The sequence below is a fragment of the Ambystoma mexicanum genome, chromosome 9 (assembly GCF_040938575.1).
Source record: "Ambystoma mexicanum isolate Mex_15411 chromosome 9, UKY_AmexF1_1, whole genome shotgun sequence".
NCBI lineage: Eukaryota > Metazoa > Chordata > Amphibia > Caudata > Ambystomatidae > Ambystoma > Ambystoma mexicanum.
The window spans coordinates 1,140,474,231-1,140,494,227 of record NC_090931.1 but is presented as its reverse complement, the minus strand read 5'-3'; the positions used below and the strand labels follow the sequence as shown (position 1 = coordinate 1,140,494,227).

Sequence of the window (19,997 nt, the reverse complement as noted above, 5' to 3'; positions counted from 1 at the left end):
CATGGGGCATGGGCTTTGGCCATGCCGCATTCTCAAATAGGCAAATCAGAGCAGCCATGTACGTGCCATTACCCAATCCAGGATATGGCCCTCTCTATGAGTAGACTCATGATTTTGGGCTAGGATGCCCACGTTAGCAAAATGTTGTTCCAGCCAAATGCCATGTTTGTCTTTTATGTCCCCTTTCCACCGATTCAGGTCTCCCAGAAGGATTGTGACTGCATTTGGTAGATTCAGGGGGTTTAAGAGAGGATCCAATTCTTCATTGAAAAGAGACATATCAGATGGGGGTCGATACACTAGTATGGGGTTAATGCAATGTAATTATTGCTGGTGGGGGTCATTTTCACATGTATAACTTGGCACCCTGAGCATTCAATATTGGACTCGAAACGTCCAATGTCTTCTTTGCTTATGATTGCTACTCCACCCCCCTGTCTTTGTGATCGATTCTTGCAGAACATATTGAGGGGTGGCTAAATCCATACTTGAGTCACTTCCTTCCTGTAGCCAGGTCTCTGTGACACACATGATGTCAACCCTGCTATCAAGGATATAGTCATGTATCTCCAGGGCATGCTTAGGCAGTGATCGAATGGTTAGCAATGATAATTTCAATGTGGAAGACAAGGGCCTTGCATGGTTATCTTGGGTCGCCCTGTGATTCGACATGGAATAAATATTAATCGGTCTGGTATCATTACATAGAGGAGGGGAGAGAAGAGAGACAGTATTGTTTATTAAGGTAACATCTTGCACAAGTAAGAGAGGGTGGTTGTTTTCTGTTTTCTAGTTGTACATCTATCACAATCCCAGGGATGGTTGGTCGGGAGTTGTCAATGGCAGCTGGGTTTTAGGAGAGGGTGATAGAGCCTTTGTACCTGTATCTAACAAAAAGGTTTTCCTCCAACGCATCTCTCTGTGGCTTTCGAGCTCTGAGTAGCAGCACAATTTCAGGATGTAGTCCCATTTTAACAGTGCGACTTAGGCAGAGAAGGGAGGTGAGGCTCTAGCCTTACCCACTGTATGTGTATATGGCCGTCCGTTCTTCCACATCCAGATGTGGACCAGCGCAGACCAGCCGAAACGCAATGGAAGAAAAAGCCCCACGCCTGGAGGGCAATGTAGTTTATCAAAACTACATGCAGATCACAGCGTGGCCAATAGTATGATAGGCTACTAGGCTCACTGAAATCAATGCTACAATTCTGAATTCAGGGAGAAATCAAACCTAAATGATTTTCCAATCAGAGTATGCTATGTAACAGTTTTTTCAGCACAATTTCGAATGAACAGTAGTTTTTAGGCGTAACAGCCCAGCACTCAGCAAAATAAGCTCAACAGTTAAACATCCGTCTCAAATTGCCCACTGCTTAGCTAAGGTTCAATGACAAAACTGTTTGCTAACGTTTCTTCACACACCATGCATACGTACTCGCAAAACTTTGCAAAACCATTTGAATGTGGGTCTGAAACCTTTTAGCAAACGTTTGTGCAGATTCGTCAAACGGCGCCAAATTGATAAGCTTTTTCAAATATTTGGGAACCACCCCTCTAATTTTGCCACCTCTTGGTGAAACAACACCCTGTCTAAAACAAATAAATATTTCATGCAGTTTCATTGAGTGGCACCAAAGTTATAAGCCATCCAAAAACAGCTTTTCACCGACCTTGTAATGCAGAAATATGCATTAATGTCCCAGTACATCTGAGATGAAAAAACACCCAATTTCTAGCTTTTTATGGTCATATTCCATCCCATCCTCACCACCCCTCAGCTCCCCAGAGATAGTTTAATTTATTTGACAAGTGCAATGTTGTGTTTTTTAAAATGTTTTTACCGCGATGTCTGCGGCCTGCGGGTGCTGTTCGTGAATCCAACATGACGTCCGTTTGAAAGGTTTTGACGCACTTCACGTTTTTAACCAACCAATCAATGGACGCGTACAATGTCCACGAATGTCAAGTTGCTCTCTCATTGGTCCAGAGGCATCTGCGGACCCCGAATCAGGAAGTGAGTACACAGACCAGTCCCAGATACCACTATTTATTTTCTACCTACTTTTTGGGCATTTTTAAAAACATCAACTGGACAGATTTACACCAAATCTCCAAAAGCACACATTTGTGACCAAGCCACCACTCCTGGAGCACATTTGGTGAAAATCCATGCAGCGGTTTGGGCTGTAGGCACAAGCAACATTTTCTTTCCATTGCATCAATGAGGATTTTCACAAATTATGGGACCCCCCTATAACTTTGACCCCCTAGACGAAACCACACCAAACTTCACAGAATCATTCTGAGGGCCATATACTGTTTCTGAAAAGATCAGTGAGGATTCATCCGGGGGGGCCAAGTCATAAACCACCCAAAGACTGCTCTTTCTGTGAGTTGACAACTTAACCATAACTACAGAGCCGCTACCGCAGGCCCTGTAATAAATATATACATGTGTATTTATTTGTGTGTATGGGGTAGGGAAGTAGGGAGGTGGGGGCCTGGGGTATAAAAGGTAATATGAGGACAATCACCATGAACAAAAGAAAAGTTGAATTAAGGTTGACCAAAATAAGTTGACCAAATGGTATACTTTCAAATCTATGTAATAACATAGAACTAAACTACTGTACAGATCGTTTCCAAACCCAGTGATTCATGGAAGTGAGGTTATTATTACTGTTAATTCACATTTTTTGTAAATCGAACTTTACAAGGGGTTTCCACATTGTGGGATCCCAAGACATTCCTGTACAAAACCTTCGAAATAATGTATAGCGAGATGGTTTTTTTTGGAGAGTTTTGCAAAGTGTTGAACCATCACCAAGGTTTTTAGCATCTAATAAAAGGGCTCTTTGAATGAGAAGTCAAACTTAGCCTTAACTACAGTGTCAATGGCACTGACTTTTCAAAATATAATGTACTGTGAAGTGAAGTATAACCATTAAACAGCATGCAGTCAGACCCAAACAAATCGAACCAAATGCATGCAATTAGTCATAACTGAGAAACAACCAACAAAGTAATGACTCAAACCGATTCATCTATGTTTTGATCCAAGGTCAGCCAGACAGCCCTCAATGCCGGTGGTAGGCTATGATGGTCTGCATCGGGCCAGCAATTGTGGGGATTCGAGCTTTGCTTGCTGCAGCAATGGGGTTTACAGGTGAGTACACCATCCTAAGGCCTTGTCTATTGTTTGTACAGATTGCTTGCCAGCAATGAGAGGCCAGGGAGGTTCATGGTGCTCCAGACGTATTTGCTGTCATATGGGCATTGGGGCATAAAAATGTTATTCAGGAAGGAAGTTGCATCACAAATCTTGTTACATCACACCCATTGTTGTGGTGGTATGGTGTCTTGCTAGAACTCTGCTGGTATGTTTTATTATCCTGCACCAAAGGTCTGCTATGAAGTGAAGGTTTGTTCAGTGTCTTAACTTTACCTCAAAGGGGTCTTGCCCTAGAGCCACCTCACTTGCCTCTTGGTGTTAGTTGGATTTCTCATGGTGACTAGAGCAAGGTTTGCCCATTTCAGCACACCCTATGGCATCAACAGAAATGAGCTCTCTGATCTGGAACTTCTAGCTTCCTCCTTCAACATAAGCTCACTTTTCCAGTGTATCTGCTTCAATAAATTATCGGATAAACACATACATACACATGTATGATCAATGTTATCATATAGAAATGCTAAATCTAGACGTAGAATGTACCTTTTTTATACTAAAATGAAAAGATATGTGTATGAGGCATGAGGTGGAGGAATGCATTCTAGTTACACATTTTAATATCGTGTTTGTTTGTTTTATTTTGCTTCCATAGCTCTTTATGCTAAGGTGCTTTACGATCATTAATGAAGTGGTCCAATACATGAAGTGATGACAATCAATAACAGAATACAACAGAGCAAGAAAATACCATACATGAAAGACAAATGATTTGATGCCCCAATGCACAGTAAAGATGAAGGTCAAGGAACATAAAGAACAATTGCAAGACAAAAGCGGGCCGCCCCTAAACAAGGTAACACCATTAGTGGTAGGCCAGTCTTAAAAAGTTCTAAAAGCGGTAAAAATCCAACATAGTTGGGGTGTGCCGCTCACAAACCCAGGAATCGATCCAGGTAATAATATGGCTCAGTTGAAAAATGAAAGCTGAACATGAGCTTCAAATCCCAAACTCACAGTGAGTGACCATGGACCTGGGCCTAGGCGTCACTCATTGGGAACACAGATTCTCACATAAGGAAGATACACTCACTGCCACTGCTGGTCCTTTGGTGTGTAGCACCCTGGAACCCCCTGCACAGGCGACCAGTAGCAGCAAACGCTCCAGAGTCCCATGGCTGATTTGGCTTGGCACACAATCACTCCCAGCCAGCCAGTTGCATCGATACAGGGCCGCATGGCTGCCGAGTCGTAGGAATCCTCAACCGCCATGTCCAGCGCCCGACACATCCGCCACTGTCTCTGCCACCTCTGTTGCAAAGATGGGGGTGGGGGGACAGTGACCCACAGCAAGAGCAACGGGCACAACGGACCTGCTGGCTCACCCGTTAAGCCACACTGCCAGTTTTCCATTGCCAGTTGCCCTGCTGTTTCACACTGCAGTACAATGCTGAGCACATCACCTGGCAGTGCAAAGCTATGAATGACCCCCATGGGGCACTGGCAGCCGCCACCTGTGGCCCATGAAGTCATATCATGTACGTGTGCCAGGCAAACATATTCTTCAGGAAAAACAACTGGTCCTTAACTTTTCTTTAAACTGTCAGGTGAACCCCTTTCCTGAATCTTAAAATAGGGATAATCCTACATAAGGATGGCAGACTGTGACTTTGTGCCTGTCGGGCCACAGCCCAACTGGTGTTTTGCATGTTTTTGGATTGCTTTTGCTGTACCCCTCTTGCCAAAACACTGTTGTAATCATGGTGCACACTTTGGCATTTGGGCACACCATTACATCAATATGCCATTGTCCTGCTGAATGGTCCGGAGAGGGGTGGAAGAGCACAAGGACCCCACTTGGGGTGCAACTGATCCCCTGATACCACGTTCACACCAGTATGCCAAAATACCTCCTGATCCGTGGGCTGCTGTAACCAGCACTTGCACGAGAGGGCGATCAAAAAAGGCAAGCAGCTAACCATTTTCTCATCAGCAGGTGCTCGCTTCTCCAAGACAGATGCCCAAATGAAAGAAAAATTGCAACAGCTGTTGAACAGCCTCACAGCTGCAGCGACACACCTCGCTTCATCAGTGGTCCCAGATTATGCCTTGCCTGGCTGAGAACATGGCTGCTTTTCTCCCAGGCCAGTCAGCTACTGCCTGAGGACTTTCTTCTGCGAGAGGCCTCTGTTGCCAGAAAAAAGCATTGTCCTTTGAAAACATGGCGTTTCATCAGACTCCCACTCTCCCATGTGTCTAACATCCACCAGGAGCATGTCGGGTGCTTTCACAATTTTCCACCATGGTTGTTTAATGACTGTTCTTAATTCACTGTGTTTTGTGTGACCATGGGCCTCGTTACACGGTAGGCGGTAACCATGGCGCTATTAGCGCCATGGTTGCCACCGGTATTTTACTGTGTCCGCCTTGGTGGATGGCGGAATTACCGCCCTACTCCAAGGTGAGCGGGGGCGGTAATTCCCCATTCACCAAGGCACTTCCCCATTCCCATTTTTGCCCCCATAGGACATAATGGGAATGGGGAAGGTGCTAATTACGGTACCGCAAATTGCGGTACCGTAATTAGCACCAAGCTCCCTTTGCGGCACCCTACTTTAACGGCTGGTAAAACCAGCCGTTAAGTTCGGGTCCCGCAAAGGGAACTCGTAGTAAGGTGGTAAGGGTTTACCGGTACGGGTGCCCTTACCGGTAAACCCTTACCGCCTACCGTGTAATGAGGCCCCATGACATCTTTCTTGTTCAAGATTCCCTTTTGAAGTGTACATGAACTCTGTAAAAACGTAATCCATGGATTCCACACCCAAAACCATTCAATACAATTTCGGTTTTCTAGAAATTGGAAAAGCATGAATTGGGCAGGTCTCTAAGCATTTTGTTTAGATCTTAAATCAAATTCAGCTCCAAAATTATATTATTGCTTCGTGGTAATTAGATCCAGGAGTGAAAATATTTCTTCGAGTAAAAACTACAACCAGGCTGTTAACAAAATGCTATTAGATTATGAAAAGAACTCTAGTTAGAGCACAGTTAATCTCAGCAAACAGCTGGACACGTGACTACACATGCTGATCTGGAAGGCGCGTCCGAAAGAATGGCGCGTGATTAAAAAGGCATGAAGACATGGGAAACTCAGCCGGACTCCAAACTGTTGCCATGACCTCATCGAAACTTTAAATGGATGCAGCCACAGTGTCAATGCAGAGACTGATAGGAGGTATTTGAGTGCTGTTGCATAGCACTGCAAGATGGCTGCTGCTGCAGATGAATATAACGTTTCATTATAAATGGCTCTGTTAAATGTGAGGGCAATGAAAACAAACTATTTCGAGTATGATAACATATAGGTTGCTCTTATTCCTGGTTTCGCTTATTTTATCACGTGGCATCACTCCAGGCAAACATCAATTGTTAACGCTCTGAACTGCAACTCGGGCATTATTAGTTGTATATAGTAAAGAGCACTTACAGTGACAATACAATCAAATATGTAAACATCTTTTTCATCCAATAAATCTGCTAGTCTCAGTGCTATGTTCAGTTACAATTCAGCGACCAATCACACTTTTAGATGCAGGTTGAAATGTGCAAAATCGAAGTAAAAGCAGTTTACGATTTTACATGTTGGGTGTTGTTACGAGATTTGCCCCTCCGCCATGTTCCTGTATTTACCTATGTTCTCGAATATCGTACACCAATCCTCAGTGAGGGCTGTGACAAAAGCAAAAGTGTTGTGGTACAGTCACAATACAGCGAACTCCAAATGTTATGGAAATGCTAAACTAATCCATTGTGGCATTACAAAAGAGCACTAACCCTTTGCAAATCAATGGAACCCCGCCAAAAGGAGCGGCCTAGCACAAAGCTGATAGTATCTATGCATCTATATATCAAATTGGTTACTACTGCAGCATTAGAGCCTGCACCAGAGCCTGGTTGCCAACATTTCTGGGGCCAAATTACAGAAACTTTGCACCGATGCAAGTGCAAAGTGTGCGCGGTATTAGCACTAGGGCAAAGTTTGCCTTATTTTTAAAAACACTGGGACACATTAAAAAACCATTGCACCTCGACAAGTGCAGTTTAGCCCATTTAGAGCACCGGGGACAAAATTGGCCTGGTGCTAAAAAGATGAATTTATTATGGATTTTTGCATCAGGGCAAAGTTTGCCCTAGTGCTAATACCATTCCGTATTAGCACTAGGGCAAACTTTGCCTTGGTGCAACAATGTTGTGAACATGCATTTTTTTGCACTAGGGCAATTTTTCCCCTAGTGTTTGACTGCACTTGTCCAGGTGCAATGGTTTTTTAATGTGTCCCAGTGTTTTTAAAAATAGGGCAAACTTTCCCCTTGTGCTGATACTGTGCAAACTTTGCACTTTCACCGGTGCAAAATTTCTGTAATCTGGCCCGATTGTCAAAAGAGTAGGAAACAAGCTCTAGTTTAGCTTTTTATACTACAACCCGATGGTCTTTCTGGGTTTTATGGACCCTGAAGACTGAGTAAAAGCCCCCTGACCACGTAGGTAATTTAATAAGTTTTAAAGACCTTTAGTACCCAGTAAGGCCTCAGAGTAAGGTCAATAAAGCTATCACAACTTGCAGCAGTCATAATAGTATGAGGTGTGAGAATATATACTTACATAGAAGTAGTGATTACATAAATCTGCCTGGGCTGATGCAGGGAGTTGGCTTTGGGTAATCTCTGTGATGCAGGCAGCCATGGAATGGAACGTTCCGTGAAATTTGCTGACTATGCAAACCAATTGGCAGCCTATACTCCTTCGCGCAGTCTGCTGATTGCCCCATGAGAACACTCTTTCAACATTCCTAGGAAGATAATATGCAATAGTGATAGTGGCTTAGAGACGGATAGTACCTCATGTTATGGGGCGCCAGCAGGACCGGACCCCCTCCTACATATCTGCTTTACATGGACACAGTAGTCTGTTGGTTTGGTGTGAAACTGGTGCACGGGAAGCCGTGTGCCGCTTATATTTGAGACATCACATGGTGTGTGCCTAACACGTGACAGCGCACAAGCCTAGGAGGGGCTTAAGTTACAACATCCCATGCCAAGGGTAAAACATTAAAACAAGGACATGATGTGACATGAGTACAGTGACAAACACGTGCAATATCATTACATTACACATTTGTAGGCCGGGCAGTTGATCATAGGGCGGCAAACACATTGGGGACCCTTTAATACAGAGGGGAGGTGGGAACTTCCACAAACAACAAAGAGCCCTGCACAAGGGTCCACTTTAAGCACACCAATGATGTGCGGGATTGCAGCTCTAAACATACATAACATATGGGACCATTTTAAGCCTAATGACTACATGCGGGCACCGAGCATTCAATGTACATAATTACTCAATCAATTTTAAGCATTTAGGACAATGCAAGGTGACAGATTTAAATAGCACACACCATTGTCTGTGCGGCGTGGGGTACAACCGGGTCCTGACATACGCTGGGGCCACGTGGCCACAAGGATAGGCACAGTCATGACGGTTGGGATTCAACGCGCTTTTATTTCTCCAGGAAACCTGAGGGCACATTTGCTAATGCCGGCAAAGCCACACCCGGGAGTGCCAGTAGCCATGTAAGCTACAGCTGTGCCCTCTGGGACTGAAAGGCTGTGGCAATGGAAGCCGCTCTTCTTCCCTCAAGTGGGAGACTTGCCATGAGTGACTTTGGCGGCGCTGCTAGCATCGTGCTCTCCCTCAGACGGGAGACATGTCCCTCCATGAGGCTGCAGCCGCTTCATTACTCACATTTGGTATCATACAAAAATGTTGCCCTCATTTGTGCGCCCCCGCAGTCACTGCGACTTTGGAGGCGCACAAAATGAGGGTGACATTTACTGCGCCCAAGCAGAGCAGGGGTTGCAGAGGTGTCCCCCACTCTTCCTGGGCACAGTAATGGGGCTTGGGAGTTCCGAAGGTGTCCCCCGCTTACCATTTTGGAAAGCGGGAACACGTAAAAAAAAGAAAAAAAGCACCGTGCGGCGTCAGCTCCAACTCACGTTAGTGGGAAGAGCTGACACCGCAGGGATCGCAGAGTGCGGGCAGCACACACAGAAGTGTGCCGCCCTAAAGGTAAGTGGGGTGGGGGGTTGGGAGGGGTAATGCAGGCCAGGGGAAGCGGGCACTGTGAGCCATATGATCACTGCGCCGCGCCGTAACTGCCGTCGGCATTTTCGGCGTCGCAGTTGCGGGCTGCGCAGTGATCACATAGATCCTTCCCATTTGTCCCCTGGGAGGGAGGTGCTTATCTTATATGGCAGCCTGCTGCTCTCCTCCCTGCAGCTGCTGCACTTGCTGCCTCTTTTCCCCCGTGGGCAGGAATCTAGTCACATCATTCCTGCGGCAGGTGCCACTCTGCTTCTTTCCTGGCCACACATTTTCTCTGGGCACACAGGCAGCATGCAGGGACATTGTCGGCAGACCAGCGGTTCACAGGACTGTCCCTACCATTGCTCTGGACAGTGCATGCAAGCCCGCACTGGGGACTGTAGTGAAGGGGGGCTTGTGCACCTCAGGACACGGTCTGACATGATCAGAGAGAGTTCTGCATGGCGGGCACTCCCCACGGGGTGCTCTGGCGAGACTGGGCTGCACACAAGCTTCAAAGTCCTCGTTGCCATTTCATATGGGGGCGCTGGCAGTGCAGGGCCCCCTTCTGCATAGCTGCTTTACATGGACACAGGCGTCTGTTGGTTTGGCGTCAAACTGACACACAGGAACTCGTGTGCCACTTTTATTTGAGACATCACATGGTGTGTGCCATGTGTGTCTAACATGTGAAATCACACAAGCCAAGGTGGGGCTTACGTAACAACATTTCACTTCAACAATCCATGATACTTAAAGAAATGATTGACTTAATGTTGTTATGAAGAATAAACTGATGGAATAATTTTAGATAATCCCTTAGGTATTGTGATGTTTTAGCAGTATGTAGCAAATATTGATGAACTAAAGAAAAATAACTACCCTTTGTATCTGTACCATAATGGTGAGAACCACACATTGTCTCAAAAATTATTATTGAGGAGCAGACTGGCTTAATGGCATATCTTTAAACATATCTAAATGTGAGGACCTGCTTTCCTGACTGAGGATTCATGATCTACAACGTTTTTAAAAAATTCTAAATAGACAGGAAGTACATATATGTAAGTATTAACAAGGTCAGTCCACACTTAATTCAATTTAGGTTGCATGCAAGCAGGGTGATCTACCTGAAGTGTGATGCTGAGCCACACATTTGCAGGGGCATTTGTAACTCTGTGGCATAGGTGGGCTCACTCTAAGTGCCTGGGGAGATGTAGATTTCCTTTGTTTAGTCTATATTATTTTGGGTATCTGATGTGCCCGTACATAGCCTCAACTAGAGCCAAAAGACTAAACATAGTATCATTTGTACGGAGTGGTGGGTGTATGAATATTACATGTTTATCAACTGCATTAGTGACTGAGAAAAGTAGGACAAACTACAGTTGGCAGAGCACTCAATACAAAACTAATACATTGAACTGGTGTTGCCATGTGTAGTGGATGGGAATAACAATAGATCCATCAGTAGCAATGCTCTGCTCAGTTGAGGATCACCATGTGGTTGCCACCTGGCCCAGGTAGGATGACACAGAAGGGTTATATAGTTGGCAGTTGGAATCACCAGAGTCTCCGATCAGTGCTGTCTGTTCTTCTGCACTAGGCACTGTCAAGTGTCTCATGGCCAACATTTTGAAAAATCAAGGAGTCACAGATCTCTGAACCTTGATTCTCTCTTCCATTCCTTCCCCTGAATTGCTAAATCCCTAATAACTGGAAAGCAGCAATGTAAAAAGCCACAGGTAAAACATTTTTGCAATGCCATCCAGGGTCAGCTGGTGAGATGTGGGAGTAAAACAGCCTTGGAGTAGCAAGGTCCAGAGTATAAAATAAGACAGCCCTTTATAAACCCAAAATGAATATTAAAGAAGAACAGGTGGGGTCCAGGAAGGCCACTATGAACACAGCGCTAATGCCAATTACTATGATTATAGGAGCAGCAGCGTTCAACTGTTAGGTTGAGGGTGCCTAGACCAAGAACCCTCAATAAAGAACAGAATGAGTTTAACGAGTGAACTGCGCCAAAGTTACAGACAATACATCAAACAGTTGTGGTGTATTTTTAATTCCATTCAACAGCCTGACACGTGTTTCGAGCAAAGCTCTTCCTCTGAAGCTGTACAGCAATTGTCAATCGATTAAAAGTAATTTTCATGTACAATTTGATCAATACATACATAACATAACATAACGATTGGACAAAAACAAGGGGGGTGAAGGGGGTGATTACCAAAATCATAGTGTGAATTGCATGACACCATTATTTGAATTAATTGCAAATTAGCATAACATTGAAATTAAATAATCATAAAAGAAAAAGAAAAAGAGTTGCATATAGTCAGTTACCATTTCAGAGTGACATCAATTTAATTCCGGATTCAGGAAGAAAAATAACAAAAACAATAAGGAGAATAAGTATTGTGCGGTGACTAGACAACCATGGATAAGCTAAATGGCTAATTAGCCTCTGTTGAAATTAGAATTGCCGAAAAAAACATATTTACCCAGGAAACCTTGTCCAAAGGGGATAATCTATGCAATAAAGAAATTCATACCCTAATCACGATTTGTTGAAAAAGTCAGAAATATATAACAATAGGCAAAAGTACCAATGTACAAAACTTACCAATAGTATGGATAAATCTAAGGAAAATCCCAGAGCTTAATCAAAGACAAAATGATGTGTGGCTTATATATTAATACAATTGGTCCAACCAAAATCAATTATCAGTAATAAAGAGATAACATTTATATATAAATTAGATTACCTTATAATGATTGCAATTGCAAATGAGTAATTATGAGTGACTGTATTAGTCCAAAAAAGATGCTGCGGTGGGAGGAAGTAATTGGAAACACAACAAAGCAAATCCGTGGAGTGCAGATAGTCCCCATAGCAATAGTAGTCGACCAATTGGTAAAAAAAAATAAAAAGAACAAAACCCGGAGTTAGGCAAGTATCAATTATGGAAGATCGCACATATTTAAAGGGCAGGGACCGTGTCAAAGTCACACGCGTCTCACTTACCAGCCTTCCGGCATCGAACTAATCCAAGGGAGAACGCGCGCGAGCACCATCTCGTGTTAGTTCAAGAAAACTGGATCGCGGAAGCAACGGTGTAGACAGTCAAAAGGCGGCAGCCATATTGGGTGTGGTAAGTACCCTGACTGCCGAAACAAACACAATAGCCACATGCTAGTTAGCCCACATTTAGCATCAAAGTACTCAAGAGTTACTGAACAAGAGGATCACCTAGAACAAATGTCAGCAATATTTTGTTGCAAAATATATTATGTTAGAAATTGCATTGGCGCGATGTCAATGCAATACACCATGGTTGTATAACCTGCCGTACATACTTACTCCGTTAGTCACAGAACAACAATCACGGGGAATATACCTCCCAATTGACACACAGGAATAGTGTATAGCCATACGCAGTGCCAATGACACTTCCAACCAAAAGCAAATAATTACAATCATTGTGATATGTACATCCTACGTACTGAAACATTAGACCTATTAGATTGATACAGATATATAAAATCCCTTGAGGCAAATGTACACTAACATATAAATGCATTAGTGAAAATACAGACGGAACACATATTAGCCGAAATTAATATGATTGATGTATATTGCTAACGTAATGCCAATTTAAACAACAATGATAGCTGAATTGCAGGTTAGGTCATAGGAATACATGAAATTCATGGTCTGAGTTAAGTCCTCGAGTAACCAATCAATGTTTGCAGATGAGTCTTGCTTCCAATTGCCTAAACCTAAGTTCCATGTTACTTCCTCTCTTAGAAGGACATATCTGAGCTGGGCCAATAAACCGTAAGTCCTTAATATCATCCAATTGATGTGAGGTCTGCCAGCGCAGCGCTAATGGGTATTTCGAATCCTGTTTATTCAAAGAGGCCAAGTGTTCCCGAATCCGGATCTTAAGTGGCCTAATAGTACTCCCTATGTAAAATGAACCACAAACACATACAATACAGTACACTACAAACTTAGTATTGCAATTAATAAATTAATTGATTACATGTTTGCCCGTAGTGACAAAATCTAGCAATTCAGACTCAAATGTATATGGACACATATTGCAGCTACCACATTTGTGAAAGCCGTTTAACCGCCCTTGGGCTAGCCATGTCTTGGCAGTGGGTGCTTGTGACATAAAGGATGGGCAGAGAACATTTTTAAGAGTAGGCGCTCTGCAGAATGTTATTGATGGATTTGGTTCAAGTAATTTAGTGAAATCATTATCAAGGTGTAATAAATGCCAGTGGCGTTTGCAGATAGCATACACTCTATTACTATCGCTATTGTACCGTGTGATCAGTCTAATTTTATTATGTGACTCGCTAACAGAAATTTGTCTAGTTTTGGGTTTAAGTAGATCTGCTCTCTTAGACACTTCCCGTTCAACTTTGGTCAACAATGTGGGTTGATACCCTCGTTGTTCAAATTGATCATGTATGAAAGCTTTTTCCGCACCAAAATCAGCTTCAAGTGAGCAATTCCCTTTCGCCCGAATATATTCACCTTTTGGAATATTATTGATAACAGATCGTTTATTATCAAGGTGGAGAAGAAGCACATTTGATCGGTGGGACTTGCAACATTGTTCCCCAGTCATGAAAACTCTTCAAGTTGGCCATGATAAATAAGAGACAAACATCAAAGCAAGTAAGAGAAGAAACAGTAAAGAAAGACAGAGTGGAAATTAGACAAAGAACACAAAAATTGGCCTAATCTTGCAATAAGTGGAGTAAAAGACGAAATATAGTAGTATTTCAGAAAAACAGACAATTATAAGGAAAACTAATAAAATAAGGATAGAGAGACCTTAGGAAGACATTTTGCTATTGAACCAAATGAGTTAAAACAGGGAGGGACAGTTCAAGTTACAGAGAGGACATCCTCAGAAAACATGGGGCAGAAAGGACGTAGAGAGGCCTACATGTTCAGAAACCTACTGCCGAATGGAATATGAAAACCAAATAGAAATATTTGGAGGGTAAGAGAGGGAGCAGGTTTTAATGTATCTTAATATATCAGATAAATGTGTAAGCAGACATGAAAAATAATATAGAAAGTGTTTAGGGAAAAGTAAGGGAACAGCAGCGACCGACATTAGAGAAAACAGCCAGCGAGTGTTCTTTAGTGACAACACGTGTGGTGCAATGTCTGTAATAGGGCAAAATACAACATGCATATAGTGGCTTCCTGATTAATTTGCCAAATCGGGCCTAACAGTTCTAGAATGTACATAGAATATTGAAGATAAAGGATACAATATCGCCACCCTCCTAATCACTTTTTTTTCATTAAATCAGGGTCCAGATCAGATGTCAAGCGTGGACCCAGCTGCCTTTTTTCTGACTTGACAATGGTCTTTGAAGGTCGAGCTTACACCCTAACTCCCTACCTGCCTTTTCATATCATTTCCCTTGAACACACAGATCACATTTCTCTTGATCCCGGAGTCACAGCAACCAGGAGGCGGGAACCGTTCCTTTCAGCTAAGGTCCACATCGCGGCCTTTAAGAGTCATTCTCTCTTTAGAAACTGCGGTGTGAAGAACAGCTGACAACCGCACTCTGGCAGGCTTGCATTCTCTTCCTGGCCTGACCCATCTATGGCTGGTTTGTTTGTGGGAAGCATACTTGAAATTCCAGAAGTGGAGCGCTTCACAGAGGCTAATCTCTTTTATTTTGCATCCATGAAGAAACCAGCTTTCCACCAGCATTTATTCTCAATGTATCTTTGCCACGCACCTTTAAAAAAGAAAATCAGAATCTGTTTTACTGCTTTGCTTGCAGTTATGCCCCTCTTAAAATGGCCACCCTCACTGTAATCCTCTTGAAGCACCCTGTGGCCTGAGCCTGCTCCTCTCCAATTAGCTGACTAGGTTCTCTTTAGCCAATCACAGCAACTGGGAGGCAGGAGCTGGCCCTTTCAGCTAAGGCCTGCATCAAAGGCCCTGTCTGTTCCTTTCAGTGCCTGGCCAGGCTTCTGGGCCCCACTTTCTTACCACTACAGCCAATGATGCCCCATCATGTAGGACACTCTTTCCACACACTTCTGGACCCTGACATCCCCCCACTGGCCTCTATGTGACTCATTCCCTCTGCCTCTCCAGTCATTCACATTACAGATGTCCCCTGGACTATGGTGAAACTTCACTCTGCTTTCACACCCTGAACTACATTTCCACTGACCCCATCTCTGTTCTGCTGTGCTGCAATTCCGGTGTCATCCTCCATAGTTTGTGTCTGTTAGTGCAAAAATGTAACTTAGGTGTGCCGTTATCCAGCATTGTATCTGTAAGTGTAAAAATCGAATTTAGGTGTGCTTTTATCCTCCATAGTTTGTGTCTGTTAGTGCAGAAAAATGATTCATTTGATTTTGTACTCTTATCATCCACTTGGCCAACTGTGTTTCAGGTTCAGAGCTGTGCCTTGCAGAACTCCCACCCCCACCACTGCCTTGCTTTCTCTCTGCCTCTACCTCTAACTGCCTCCTCTCGCTCCAATATGGCATTCTTCATCTCCCCATTCTACTCAAACTGCTACACCATCACCTATCCTCCCTTTCTCTCATAATCTGGACGGAAAAAGCATAAAAAAAGACATCCTTGCTGCAAGCCCTGGTCTCCCAATTGCAGACACCTATGTCAATGCATCCTCAAGAGAAATCTGGCATCCTTTTCTCTGTCCCATCTCCTGATCTATGTACCTCTCACCTCACTACCACTCTCCCACCTTATTCTACCAAATCCAGTGATGGCGGCACCAAGTGGGAAGTCCTCCTTGCAGGTTTCTTCTCATCCCACTGCTGCATCAATGTCTACAGCATGGGCAGAGTCCTGGCTCAAGGCCCTCAAGCCAACCCCCTTCTCTTTGACCAGATCTTGCCTTCTCTCATCAATTTCCTTCCTTCCCCTGCCTCTCACCCTTCTACCCCCCTCTGCTTCTCCTCTTCTTACAGAAGCCCCACGCCCCAACACTCCACCTCAAAAAACCTTCAATGGCAGTGATTGTCTCGACCTGGCGACCCTCAACCCACGCTCAGCCATCAAACACTCTGCTCACTTCTGCCTTCTCCTTGAAGACACTGACCTGGACATACTTGCACTCACTGAAACATGGTTCAATGCCAGCTCAGTTACTTCCTTTGACTCACTCCTACCCAACGGCTTTAAGATCTCCTCCAAGCCACACTGGAGGTGGGGTTGCCTTAATCTTCCCAGAGTGGATTCCTTCTTCCAGCCTACCCACTCAGCCCTATTCATCCTTTGAGAGCGTAGTATGCAAATTGGTAATCTTTCCTCCCTCCGCCATGACCATCCCTACCATCTTCCGGCCCCCTGGCACTTCTTCTCTGTTCCTCTCTGAGTGGGTGGACTTCTGTTCCTGCCTACTCGCTATCACCTCCAACCAGCGACTCCCCTTGCACAGCAACCACCCTCTTCACTGACCTCTGTTCCTCCCTAACCCTCTCCTTCCTTCCCTCTGGCCCTACTCATTCTGCTGGACACACGCTAGATGCCATCATCCACTCCAACCTCACTCTCTCGACTCCCCTTGTCACCCCTCTCTGCTCGTCTGACCACTCTCTCCTCACCACTCATCTGGGCCCCTATGGCCCTGTGACAACTCCTCATAAAGTGCTGCTAACCTCATTCATGAATATTCGTCTGATGAAACGAGTGTCAGCTGCTGCCTTCTCTTCCGCCGTCATTCCCCCTTGCCCACCAAAAACAGATTCTACCACTGATTCTGCACTCAGCAACCTCTATCTGTCCACTGCCAACACCCTTGACATCCTTGCCCCAGAGATGAGGATCTGTCTGAAACCGGCCTCCCAGAGTAACAGCTGGTACGACTCTGATCTTGCAGACTGAAAACGTAAGTTCAGGGCTGCTGAACGGAAGTGGTACACTTCAGGTTCACCCTCTGACAAACTGGCCTGCCGACTTAACCAAAGACTCTACAGACTCTCCATCCATGCCAAAAAAAGCCCACATTCAGGTACGAGTGTCCAATGCATCCAACAACAGGGATGAAATCTTCAAAATCTTCAGCGAACTTGCCAACCCGTCCGCAGTATCTTCTGCCCCTACTCCATCCCAGGCTCTTCGCAATGCACTCGCCTCTCACTTCATTTAAAAAGTCTGGGACATACTGAACAGCCTTGTCATGCACTCTTCTAACCCAACCCTCCCCTCTCTGCCCCCTACCACTCACCTTCCTTCTTCCTCCTTTTCCTCCTTTGCTCCTGTCTCCCCTGAAGAAGTTACCTGAGTTATGAACTGCATGAAGATCTCTTCCAAACAGGTTGCCCCATGCTCTTCCAGATCCTGCAAGGACAACATCTCCTCTCTTGCCCCTGCTCTTGCTCCTACCGATCTCTGCAACCACTCCTTTGCTAATGGTTCTTATTCCATCCTCCCTCAAGCACTCCCTTGTGCGCCCCCTCCTTAAAAAAATCCTCTTCAAACCATTCCTGCCCAGCCAACTACCACCCCATTTCCATCACCCCCTTCCAAGGGAAACTGCTTGAGAAGTTGGCCCTTCCCCAACTCAAGTCTCATACCAAACTTGTTGGCGATCTACACAACCACAAGTCTGATTTCCGAGCATCTAGAGGCGCAGAAACTGTTCTTTTGAACACCAGTGGAGAACTGTTTGCATTCCTTGACTCCAACTCCCCTGCTGTCCTCATCCTCCTTGATCTCCCTTCTGCATTTGGCACAGTAAACCATTCCATCCTCATAAAAAGGTTCCATGATACCCTTTGTATCTCGGAGCGGGCATTGGGCTGGCTTACCTCCTTCCTAACTGACCACACCTCCAAAACCATTCTGGGCCCTTTCTCCTTCCCAACTTCCTCTTCCACCTGTGGCATCCCCAGGGCTGCATTCTTTCACCCTGGCTCTTTAACATATACCTGTCACGAAGTCCAGAATCCAAGGCGCAGGAGCGACGTAGTACCAACCACCCCCACTTTGGTCGTGGAGCCCGCAAGTCAGGGCTTACACGGGTTTCCTGGACCAGAGCGGGGAAGGAGGGTTAGGGTCTCGATGGTTGGATAGGTAGGGGGAGTTAGGTAAACCGGATTGAGGGTGAGGTAGAGGTTATGGGTGGGTTTGGGGTATTTTGCAGGGAAGGATTGGTTGCTGCGCACTTTTGTTCTGGTGTCCTCAGCCCTTACTAACTACTTATACATAAGCACCATTTTGCACATAAGAACATTCTTATACTGCCTAACCCTAAGTCATCAGATCGATACAGGAGTTAGCATGCAACTTAGCTCTGGTTCTGTGTCTCGTCCATGAAGAGCGGTCGCGTCCTTGGCACGTCTGAAGGGTTGTTTTTCAAAAGGTCCAAGCTAAAAGAAAGTAACAAGCATTAAAACATGCCCATTATCATTGTCTGCATTCACCTCATGCAACTTCCACTCACACAGACACACACTAAACTGGCCTCTCAAGACCTGTATAGTGCTTTCGCACTATGCTACGCAGGCGATCTTCTTGCAGACCCCTGCAAACGTGATAAAATGCACAAGCGGTCTTCCTGCAGACCCTCGTGACCAATTGGTGCTGTAAATCTGTGGTAGGTATTTCTTGTGCTGTGTTTTCGCCTCACGGGTTTCTATGGTCTCCGAGAGGCGGAACATCCCAAATGACAAACCGCCCGTGCACAGGTTAATTTAACCCCAAAGAATGCCGCCGGCGCATTTAGCGCCAATGTTAGGCCACTTAGCTTTTTCGTAGCGGTGCAGGGGCTCTGGGTGAGCAAGCGATCCCCCCTGCACTTCCCCCTCGATCCCCTTGGGCTCTTAGCAAGGAGGAGTACTTATCTCGTGTGGGCGAGGGGCCGGGCTGCTGCTCGGGTGGGGCTGGGCCCCTCGCGTGTAGTTTTGCTGGAGCTCCGGTCCAAACGTCTTGTCGGCTTGGAGTCTCAAGCGCAAGCCCCGTGCTCGGGGCTCTGCGCATGCGCGATGGGGCGACCGCTCCCTTCCTGGTCCCCGATTGGTCCAAAACGTCCCTGGGCATGCTGGGGATGGTAGTCCTTTGGCGCCGGCTGCTGGGAAATGCAGTTTTTAACCTCTTTCTCCTGCACATGGGGCAAAGCAGCCTTTTGTATGGTTGCAGCTTTGTTTGTCTCTCCCCACCAGTGCCCACAACAGTACCCACAACACCCCTGCGGCCAGCCTGTCCTTGTCTCTGCCTACCTGAGTCCCTGACAGTACTCCCCCTCCCACAGAAGGCAGTTGTTCTGGGTTTACTAGGGTAAGTCTTGTGAAAAGCACGCAGCAACCTGGGGGCATGTATATGCTGTGAGGGTTCCCAAGTGCGTTCCTCAGGGCCAAACCCCACCCAGTCAACGAGGTAAAACACTTGGCCCTTTTTATCTCGTTTAGAATTCAATATTGCTCGAACCTCATACTCAGGCTCCCCTTGCACCATAACGGGAGGTGGTTTCCTAGCAATCGTCCCATGTGGAGCGGGTTTCAGGAGGGAGGTGTGGAAAGTGGGATGTATCTTCATTTGGGGAGGTAAGGTCAATTTTGCTGCAACAGGGTTCACAATTTTGACTATTGGGAATGGACCCAAATATCGGGGTTGTAATTTCCTGGGCCCATCCATGCGAAGGTTGCGGGTGG

The 19,997-nt window shown here is 45.3% G+C and overlaps 1 long non-coding RNA gene across 1 annotated transcript in view; it reads left to right on the top strand.

Moving 5' to 3' along the window:
• Positions 1–9,235: 9,235 nt before the first annotated feature.
• Positions 9,236–19,997, top strand: part of LOC138489785 (uncharacterized) — an 81,669-nt gene continuing 70,907 nt past the window's right edge. The window contains exon 1 of the long non-coding RNA XR_011274901.1: positions 9,236–9,295. This is a non-coding gene — a long non-coding RNA (uncharacterized lncRNA). The remainder of the gene's footprint in view (positions 9,296–19,997) is intronic.